Source organism: Mercenaria mercenaria, chromosome 16 (genome assembly GCF_021730395.1).
Source record: "Mercenaria mercenaria strain notata chromosome 16, MADL_Memer_1, whole genome shotgun sequence".
NCBI lineage: Eukaryota > Metazoa > Mollusca > Bivalvia > Venerida > Veneridae > Mercenaria > Mercenaria mercenaria.
This window is the reverse complement of record NC_069376.1, coordinates 52,354,700-52,365,977: the sequence shown is the minus strand read 5'-3', so window position 1 is coordinate 52,365,977 and position 11,278 is coordinate 52,354,700.

The following is an 11,278-nucleotide window of genomic DNA, read 5'->3' as shown; positions in this document are numbered from 1 at the left end:
ACAAAATGAATTGATAATTAAAAGATCTTTCTGTTTTATAGAGGATATTACATGAGTGTCTTTCCATATTGAATTTATTAAACACGTTGAATAAAATAATAAAATGCGAGGCTCTGCCGAGCATTTTATTAATTTTATTCAACGAGTTTAATAAATTCAACGTGGAAAATCACAAATGTAATATTCTTTTTATCACATATTAGCTTTCCCTGTCGAAACATTAAAAATTCTACTTTTTTACTGTATAAACAAGTCAATTTGACTAACGTCTCCTATACTATAAACGACGTCGACGTTAAAGCTTTATTACACTAGTGTATTATCATTTTTAAGTTACGGCTTTATTACACTCCCGCGACGTCTAACATGTGATAATATATTTTATACTGTTTAGATCCAGTAGTGATATAAATTTATTTATCTTGCGACTAAAAGCTATTTTAGAATTTGCAAATGAGCGAACAATGTTCAACGAAATAACTTCGTTGATGTGTCCTTTCAAAAAGGATATAGGTCTTCTGGAAAAGTTCTTTGCATAACCAGGCCCTTACAGAAACAAAAGAAGATATTAAAGCGTAAAGTTTTCAATGTGTTGACCTAGTATACGGCGGTTAGATGCAAATGTGTAATTAAGATAAAAAAAAAACATTACCATTGTTAAGTTCCGATCTATTAGCTTTACTTATTGATCTAGCCTTAGTATTGTGCTAAAGGTTACCGCGTTCATTAATTGCTGGTGAATACGTAATTAGGTTCGGACTGGCTACTGGGTGCAGGAAAAAAAGTGATTTTGATATATCCCTTAACCCCCTACAAGTTTCCCTCCATCCCAAAAAAATAGATTTTGAAATGTTTATAATAATACACATGTTTTAATCAGGCTCTTGGTTATACTTGTTCAATATTTGGCAGATAAGCTCATACCGTTATTTTTCTGTAGGTGTCTGTGTATGTTGGTAAAAACTTGTCTGGGAATTAAGGAATGTTTAAATGTCAAACGTCAGTGCTAGAATATAGTTGTCAAAACTACAGCTGGAGAAAACATGTTTTGTTTATCACTTATTATGTATGTTAAACTACTTTACAGATAATGTCAACCTGGTTAACTCACACCTGTTCAAAAGTTATGAGAAGCAAGCCGTTTTCAGCTCATTTTGTTTACTTTTTTGCATCAGTATATTTTAAGTCATAATATTAGTATGTGTTAAACAATCCTTACGCTAAAATGTCTGGAACTTGCATTGCCAGCCTTGTCGGCGGAACGGCAGCTTCCTTACACTATATTTGGTGTAATACTGCACACCAGTTCAGTAATATTGTCCTAAAGATATGGTATCGTTAGAAAGTGCGTGTAAGAAGCAACATATAATATCTTTCGTTTGAGTTTTTATCATCAAATGCAAGGGCAGCTGCGTGTGTAATGAAATATACCAACACGGATGACATTCCACTGTAAAAAAAAAGCAACTGACAAGTATATATATGTTTGGAAATCTGGTATTATCCTAACGTCAATTCCTATAAAAATTGTGGGCGAGTCCCTAAATTTGGTAAAAAGGCCGCTTTTTTAAGCAGCACCTCCATCGTCCTGGAGAAATATGGTGATTTTTTGTGGGTGATTCTGTCAATATACAGAAAAGTGTGTTAATGCCTGATCATAAGGGACTATGCTGACTTCTGTAAAAAACAAAAGAACATGAATCCCAAACTTTGATAAAAAGACATTATTTTTACGTAAATGTACGCAATGTATACGTTATCAATAGGATATACAAGAAACGGTCATTCTTTCTAAATTAAGTGTAATGCTGCTAACCAGTTCAATGTTACCTTTCAAGTGGTTTACTGTCCACAGAAAATGCACGTAACGAGCTACAATATGACGCCCATTATTTGTGTTTTACCAACGACAAGGCCCAGGAGACGCGTTTGCATACAGAAAAATAGAAAAAAACGGTTAAAAGTGCACAGGGAAAATTTGACAATTTAAAAAAGGCCAATTCTGATATATCGTAAAGTTAGAAAGTGTTTAGTCATCTAGATTCACCATAACATCAACTGCAAGTAAAGCATCGGAGTTCCAAGCCTGGGGAAAACGCTATTTGTTTTCGTACCCCAACCCTCAAATATATTATGGCGATTTCTGTGGGTATCATGCCTTGCCGACGTGTATTAGTGCTCAGCCATTCGGATCCATCCTGTCATCAACTGCAAACAAGACATCAGATAAAAAAAAACAACGTTTTTTTACATACTTACATTAAATGTACTAGAAACGGTCGTTTTGACATAATATTTGGAGCAATGCAAATCCCAGTTCAACGTTACCTTTGAACAGTCTTAGTATCTATGGACATAGATAATATTTATTTTGTTTCATTTAACAAGGCTCTGGAGAGCCTCTTGTATTATATTGTAAGGTAAATAATGGCAAGATCATCTTGGACCATCCTAGCGTCAATATGTTTACCAACTAAGAGAAAGTGATTGGGGACTTTCCTGACAACCTGACATCAGTAGCAAACAAAAAAATAGGATCCAAAATGATATGTATTTTGAAATGAAATTTCATTGAGATACAAACAATTTTAAGGCGGCCAATTCTGTTATATCAAAGGCAGTACATGTTTAATCATCTGGGTCCATCAAAGGAAAACACTTTTTTACTTAGCGCAAACAACGGAAATATTCAGATTTTTGGCATGTCGTTCCTCGCCCATTCTGTTGGTTTACAGCAAAGTCATAGGAGAAGGACCATCCTGGCTTCAATAACAAACAGTGAGAATCTGCCATTTTCACCTGTATTTGTATAAAGTTATGTGTAAGGAAAGTCCGTTTCTTACATAATGGTTTAGTGTAATGTTGCTCATCAGTTCAATAATAACTTTTCAAACGTTTTGTGCATTTGAAAAGTGTATGTCTAAGCTTAAATAAACTGACATGTGGGGGATTGGGGTGTCATGTTCTGTTAGAAAGCGCTATTTGTACGTACAACAAGAGAAATATGGAGATTACCGAGGGTGTCGTTCCTCGCAGATTTTGTTGGTCTTAACCTTTAGCCTTCTGGCGGCAAGTGATTCTGCCTTTGCGACCAGTGCAGACCAAGAGCAGTCTGCACTGCACTGTTCTCTATTCAGTCAGTAAATTTTCAGTGAACACCTCTTCAAATCATAAATGGTATTGCCCAAATTGAATGATGAATCGGTCCATTTCAGAAATTTACAGGGTAATGGCTAATGATTGGTCATCGGACAGACCGTCCTGTCATCCTTCCATCACTTGCAATTAAAATATCAGAATCCCAAAACGGAAATGGACGTTCATTGGTTCTATATTTAGCACAATACTGTATGAGGTTTCCTTAGTGTCGTATAAGTGTTTGTAACAAGCTACAATATGATATCTTTCACTCTTGTTTTAACTATTGATAATACCCCGAAGAGTTCATATGGGAGAATTAGACCCATCGATTGTTCGCACGAGTGAAAATACTTTATATAATGCAAAGGAGTACTTTACTTTATTAGAATTTATGAAAAAAAATATTATAGTTATTTTAGCATTACAAACGGTGTGATAGAATTTCAATATATTGTCTTTCTTATGATATTTTTTAAATAAAATTAAAAGAAAATGTTATTTATTGCGTATACTTTATGTCTGTCTATCTACAATTAAATACGCGGTAAATATGAGCCGCACCATGAGAAAACCAACATAGTGCGTTTGCGACCGCAGCATGGATCCAGACCAGCCTGCAGGATCCATGCTGTTCGCTTTCAAAACTTATTGCAATTAGAGAAAACATTGGCGAACAGCATCGATCCTGACCAGACTGCGCGGATGCGCAGGCTGGTCTAGATCTATCCTGGTCGCAAACGCATTATGTTGGGGTTTTTTTCATGGAGCCGCTCATATGATAATTTGTTTCATATTATTTTCAGTTTAATAAGTGAGGAAGAAGTATAGGTTTTTTTTTCGTTATCGGAAAGACTCGAACTTTCTCGTATATTTCCATCAATTCTTACGGAATTTCAGTTCCTTAACGGTAAAGACTGGTTTCTTCTCACCCGCTAAACTGCACATAGATTAGAGGACGCTCCATAATCTGATTTTGTTTACGGTCAATAGTCAATTTTAAACAGCTTGATGATTGAAATACAAAATTTCAAAAAGAAAAAAAAATGAGTTCGGATCAAATCTGGATTTTGCTCGAAGCTCGAAACTGAAATGTTCAGTGTTAAATTCGAGCCAGCATTGAACTTCGAGTCTGTCGAGAATGGTAATCTAAGGAATTGATTTGAGCTTGAGTTAAACTTCGAGCATTTCATAAGAAAAAAAGCAATTGTTTTAAAACCTTGAAATTTGAGACGGCATATTTTGGGCAAGTTAGAAGATCGAAATTCAGTTTTTCGAAAAAAATAAATGACGTTTAATTTCGCTGACATTCAATTCGGAACAAACTCGGAGACCAAAATCAAACTCAAAAGAAAGCACAGGATTTCAAGGTAGAATTGAAATTAGAGCAAGCTGGAAGATCGAAATCCAAATATTTCGAGTTAGCACGAATTTCTTGTCAGTCGGCATTTGAAAATTTGATTTGCGATCTTCAGGTTTGCTCCTAATTCAATACCTGCTCGGTACTAAAGTTGAAAATTTGATTTGATTTTGCTATGATTTTGGAAACATCAAGCGCACTCAAAAATAAATTCATTTGTTTGTTTGTTTTGGGTTTAACGCCGTTTTTCAACAGTATTTCAGTCATGTAACGGCGGGTAGTAAACCTAACCAGTGTTCCTGGATTCTGTACCAGTATAAACCTGTTCTCCGCAAGTAACTGCCAACTTCCCCACATGAATCAGAGGTGGAGGACTAATGACTTCAGACACAATGTCGTTTATTAAATAGTCACGGAGAACATACGCCCCGCCCGAGGATCGAACTCACGACCCCGCGATCCGTAGACCAACGCTCTACCTACTGAGCTAAGCGGGCGGGCTCAAAAATAAATTCAATGCAAGATCGAAATTCAGCTGTTTCAAAAGTTGGTTTTACATTCATTCTTAGCATTGAATTCGATTGTTTTGAAAATTCGAGCAGGCTTGGTCAAAAAGTGAAACTTTTTCGTACTTCTCCCCAAACTCCTAGAGAAATTTGAAGATCTGTGTGGTTGCCATTCCTCTCCGATTTTGATGATGCACTGCAAAGCCTGTACGTTCAATTTTATCTTTTTAAATTCTTAGTATCGTTGGAAAACGCATGTTACATTCTGTAATTGTACTCGGTATAAATTTCCAACAAATGCCATGCACTCGTTTTCTGACTTATATATAATTTAAAACAATAATATTAACATAGACTGAATAAGGTACCCCAAATATTTTAAACATCGACCGGGGCAAAAGTTTGAAACAGCTCCCCTGCAGTTTTTTTATATGATCTTTTTCAATCTTCGTGCTTTTATATTGAGAAACCTTGTAAAAATATCTTGTTTCCAGTTTGGAGGGCCTTCGTGACTGAGTGGTTTAGGTCGCTGACTTCGAATCACCTGCACCTCCCCAATGATGGGTATAATGCAATAACGACTTATAGCTATCGGCATTGTAACAGATAGCACTATTACACTGCTTCTCTTCAGGTTTGATTAACGAAACATAAATATTATGAGAGGGGAAAAAAACGACTTGCTTAAATTATTTACAACTTTTACACCCGTACATGCCAAACTGAAATCTAATTCTCCTATATGCGATGTTCCATTTTATCTGCTAAATCAAAATGAAAATCAGTCAATGTCCCAAAGGAAAACGCGAAAGTTCACTTGAAAAGCGACTAGTTATATGAAAGGGAAATATTAATTTGGTAAGATTTTATCACCACCGTAATTACTTTGTGTACCATGATTAATGACAACAAATATGTAAACATCGGGAGTTGGTTTTTATCTGTGCCAAGGTATATATTTCAATAGAAATTTTGTACTTCAGTCCAAGAATCATGGCTGACTGCACGTTTTCGTTGTCTACTGGCGGCGGTTACCGCCAAAATTAGTAAATATACAATCCATTCATAAACAAGTCAGTCAGTGCATAGCTAGTTTAAAACTTCTAAAACAGACCTTGTGGTAAAGTTCTAACATTTAATTTTACACTGTTCCTGCGATTTATCTGAATATTAAAGGGGCCTTATTTTCGTGAATTATCTTTCTTCTTAGTTTAAGCTTTCTCATAAGTATGCTTCGTAAAACAGACTCAGTAATAGAAATAATAATGATAAAGTTAACAAACACTAAAAATTTCCCGAGTTAATTATTAATCATATAAAGTTATAAAGTACATGTCAACATGTTTATGTTCTTTAAGTTGGACAGTCAGTTTCTTGGATTTCATACGACCTGTAAGTGGATTAGTGAACCGAGCGGGCGTAGCAGATACTTGTGGAGATAAACTTAATACTTGTATGAAATCCAGGAAACTGACTGCCCAACTTAAATGAAATACATGTACTGTTTAGAAACGGCATAAGATCTTCCGCCCCCACCCATCCCCGAAAAAAAAAATTGACAAAACATTGCACAGTGAAGTACATGTAATTTAGACATACTGTCTAAAAAATAAACATGTTAACATTTATATGATTGATAATTAACTCGGGAACCTTTTAGTGTTTGTTAATTTTGTCATTATTATGTCTGAGTCTGTTTCGCGAAGCATACTTCTGACAAAGCTTAAACTAAGAAGAAAGATAATTCACGAAAATAAGGTCCCTTAAATATTCAGATAAATCGCAGGAACAGTGTAAAATTGAATGTAAGAATTTTACCACAATGTCGGTTTTAGGACAAATTTTAAGATATTCATATGTAAAACTGATCCAGAATCTGTATTTATAACAAGGCAAACTTATGAACTGATAGTCTTATTGACCTTTTACAATGCAATGTACTCGTGTTTCGTTAAACTGCTTCACATTTGGCTGCATGGCATCAAGTTTTGATACGCCGCTCCAAATCACACAACACGGTTTCAGTATGCATTAGACGGCGCCAAGTTTTAATGAATCGTTTCATTTTACACTGCACGAACTCATGTTGCGTTAAACGTCTTCACATTGGACTGCATGGCATCAAGTTTTTATACATCGCTCTTAATTACACAAAGCGGTTTCAATATGCATCAGACGGCGTCAAGTTGTAATAAATCATTTCATTTTACACTGCACGTACTCATGTTGCGTTAAGGAGGTAGGTTACCTTCATATTTGTATGTGCGCATGTCCAACCGGAAGCTAATGTGACGATTTACGACGACGTTTACGACAAACCAAATGTGTTTGTTTAACCATTCTTTAGAAAAAAAAATCATGAACCTGTCTCCGATCTGATGCTTGATAATGCAGAAATAATTAATAAATTGCCGCAGAAATGCTTCAAAACATTGTTGCTTTAAAATGACGTCATGACGTTACGTGTCAGTTACCGCGCAAAATAAATAGCTTTTAATTTGAAAGTACGTAATTCTGTGCATTTTCTTTATTTGAACTATTTTTTAAACAGCCATTATTTACTGAAATATTTTTATGTGTCTTTCGCTCTGAATAATAATCAGTATTTTGCTTCTTTTATATAGTTATATTGAAATGTTATGCGGAATGTAAGAAAATGGATGATGGCAACCAATGTTATTGGGAATATAGCTGGGTGAAAGGTTACTTAATACGGCTATTTTCAAATAAAAATTATGCAGTTTGATTTGTAATACCTATTTTTCAGTTTCCGTTGATAATTTCTTACTTATATATTACTGATTGAAAACTTAGCCCTAAAATTGTCCAATTTTCACTAGAAAATTGTGGTTTCTTGAATTAAAATGATGTTACCATGGAAACGAAGCCCGTGACCTATATATCTAAATGTAAAATTCAAAAGCGTTGATACTGATCTATTTAAGGAACACATCTTCGGCATTTTGTTTTCATTTCAACAATATCCATAATAACAATAGCAGCATGCAGAACGATTTTTCCATAAAAAATGTCAGACGAGGGGTGCTGCTGTAAGTATCTTAAGCTGTGAAATTTGTTTAAATAAATGTAAATAACACGAAAATATTACTTACGTTAGAATTAAAATGTTTTAAAGCTACATTAACAAGAAAGATTATCTTATTTAATATTTTTTATAAGAAATTATGATAAAAAGCAAGATATAAGCTATTTTAAACATCTCTGTTGCCATGGTTACTGTAAACTTTAAGAAAAACAGGGTACCATGTAACGTGCTTGGTATTTTACTAATAATATTATCCAAATATTCCATGTTGGTCATTAACAGAATGGCACTGAAGCCGTCGAAAAACCCGTTTTCATACATAGTTGTTTAAAAATGAGAGAAAATGCGTTACCATGGAAACACGAGCCCCGCGACATATATATTTCAAGCTTATATTAAAAAGCTAACGCACATACTAGAAAAAATATTAATTATGCAGACTTCTACGGATAACAATGAAACCAAAATGCACTGAAAACTGTTAAATATACGTATTTTCCTTCTACTTTCTATATAAAATACCTTTAGAGGGTCATGTTCTTCAAACCTGTATAAAAATTGTACTTGAAGGGCCAGAGATAAAAGAAATTGAGATTTTAGCAGTCAAAACATTAAATTACACGAAATTTACAAATTATTGCTGCGGTTAAGCTAATTTGAATTTATCCTGGTAACAAGGTAACCTACCTCCTTAAACGTCTTCACATTGGACTGCATGGCGTCAAGTTTTTATACATCGCTCTTAATTAATTACACAAAGCGGTTTCAATATGCATTAGACGGCGTCTGCACGTACTCCTGTTGTGTTAAACGGCTTCACATTGAGCTGCATGGTATCATGTTTGTTGGATGATTTCATATTACGGTGCATCGCAACAAGTTTTTCAATACATCGTTCCATGTTTAGATGGATGGAATGAAGTTTTGTGTTAAATGGTTTCAAAATACAATGCGTTGAATGCAAATTTATTGGACGGGATGGAGTTTTAGACTAGACGGCGTTGAAATGCTATGCACCGACTGACTTGTTTATGAATGGATTGTATATTTACTAACTTTGGTGGTAACCGCCGCCCATAGTTGCCTTCTTGCTTTCATGTGAAGTTTTTTTTTTTCAAATTAACAAAACACGACAACTAACACAAAGACCTAGCCTTTAGAACATCGTGCATTAGTTTATGGAAGCTTAGATTAGTTTTGTTACGCTTTGAGTTAGTCATACTGCCGTTTAACTTCATTTGACGCCCGGCATAGGTAGAGCAGGAATATCCCATTTGCCACTGGGGATTAGTCATTATTTCATGCGCCGGCGGGAACCAAGCTGGAATGACTGGCCTTCTATAACACAAGCAGGTAGCTTTCTCACATCGAATAACTCGAAACCAGGCCATTCTCGAACGTTATGGGGAAACTTGTGAGCATATTTATAAAAGAAATACGTTAACAATAAGACTAATACACAAATAAACAAAATTTACTTGCTTGTTATTACCCGAACAATCAAACTCTTACTATGCGGCTAACGCTTCAGTTGAATTTTATTTTACTTAAGGAGGTAGGGTACCTTGTTACAAGGGTAAATTCAAGTTAGATTAACCGCAGCATTTGTTTGTATTTCGTGTAATATGAAGTTTTACCTGCTACAATCTCAGTTTTGTTTGTCTCTGTCTCTTCAAATTCAATTTTTATCTAGGTTTGAAGAACATGACCCTCTAAAGATATTTCATATTAAAAGAAGAAGGAAAATACGGATATTTAACAATTTTTAGTGTATTTTAGTTTCACTGATATCCGTAGAAGTCTGCATAATTAATAATTTTACTAGTATGCACGTTAGCTTTCTAATATAAGCTTTAAATGCATATGTCGCGGGGCTCGTGTTTCCATGGTAATGGATTTTCTCTCATTTTTAAACAATTATGTATAAAAATAGGGGTTTTCGACGGCCTAAGTGGCATTCTGTTAATGACTAACATGGAATATTTGGGAAATATTTTAAGCAAAATACCATGCACTTTACATGGTTCCCTATTTTTCTTAAAGTTTACAGTAACCATGGCAACAGAGATGTTTAAAATAGCTTATATCTTGCTTTTTGTCGTAATTTCTTACAAAAATATTGAATAAGATTATCTTTCTAGTTAATGTAACTTTATTAACATATTATTTCTAACGTTAGTTATATTTTCTTGTTATTTGCATTGATTCAAACAAATTTCAAAGCTTAGAATACATACGACAGTACCCCTCGTCTGGCATTTTTCATGGAAAAATCGTTCAGCATGCTGATATTATTCTAATGGATATTGTTGAAATGAAAATAAAAAGCCGAAGTTGTGTTTCTTAAATAGACCAGTGTCAACGCTTTTGAATTTTACATTTAGATACGTAGGTCACGGGCTTCGTTTCCATGGTAACATCAATTAAATTTAAGGAACCGCATTTTTCTACTGAAATTTGAACAGCTTTAGATCTTATTTTTAGTATATAAGTAACAAATTATCAACGGAAAATGAAAAATAGGTAATACAAATCAAACTGCTAGATTTTTTATTTGAAAATGGCCGTTACAAGTAACCTTTCATCCAACTATATTCCAAATAACATTGGTTACCATCATTCATTTTCTTACAATCCGCATTACGTTTCAATATAACTAAATAAAAGAAGCAAAATATTGATGATTACTCAGAGCAAAAGATTCATAACAAATATTTCAGCAAATATTTGTTATTTGAAGATAGTTAAAATAAAGAAAATGCACAGAATTACGTACTTTCAAGATAAAAACTATTAATTTTGCGCGGTGACTGACACGTAACGTCATGACGTCAATGACCCATTTTAAGGCAACATTGTTTTGAAGCGTTTCTTCGGGAATTGATTCATTCTTTTTGCATTATTAAACCATAAAGTATCAGATCGGAGGCAGGTTCATGATTTATTTTCAGGAAAATGTATATACAAACACATTTAATTTGTCGTAAACGTCGTCGTAAATCGTCATGTTAGCTTCCGGTTGGACATGCGCACATACAAATATGAAGGTAACCTACCTCCTTAATTGCAAGGAACATTCTGTTTTCATTTCTATGCAGTATTAACGCTTTGTTTGTCTTGGGTTTAACGTTGTTTTTCAACGATATTTTAGTTGTGTGTTTTTTTTTAGTTGGATTTAACGTCGCACCGACACATGATAGGTCATATGGCGACTTTCCAGCTTTAATG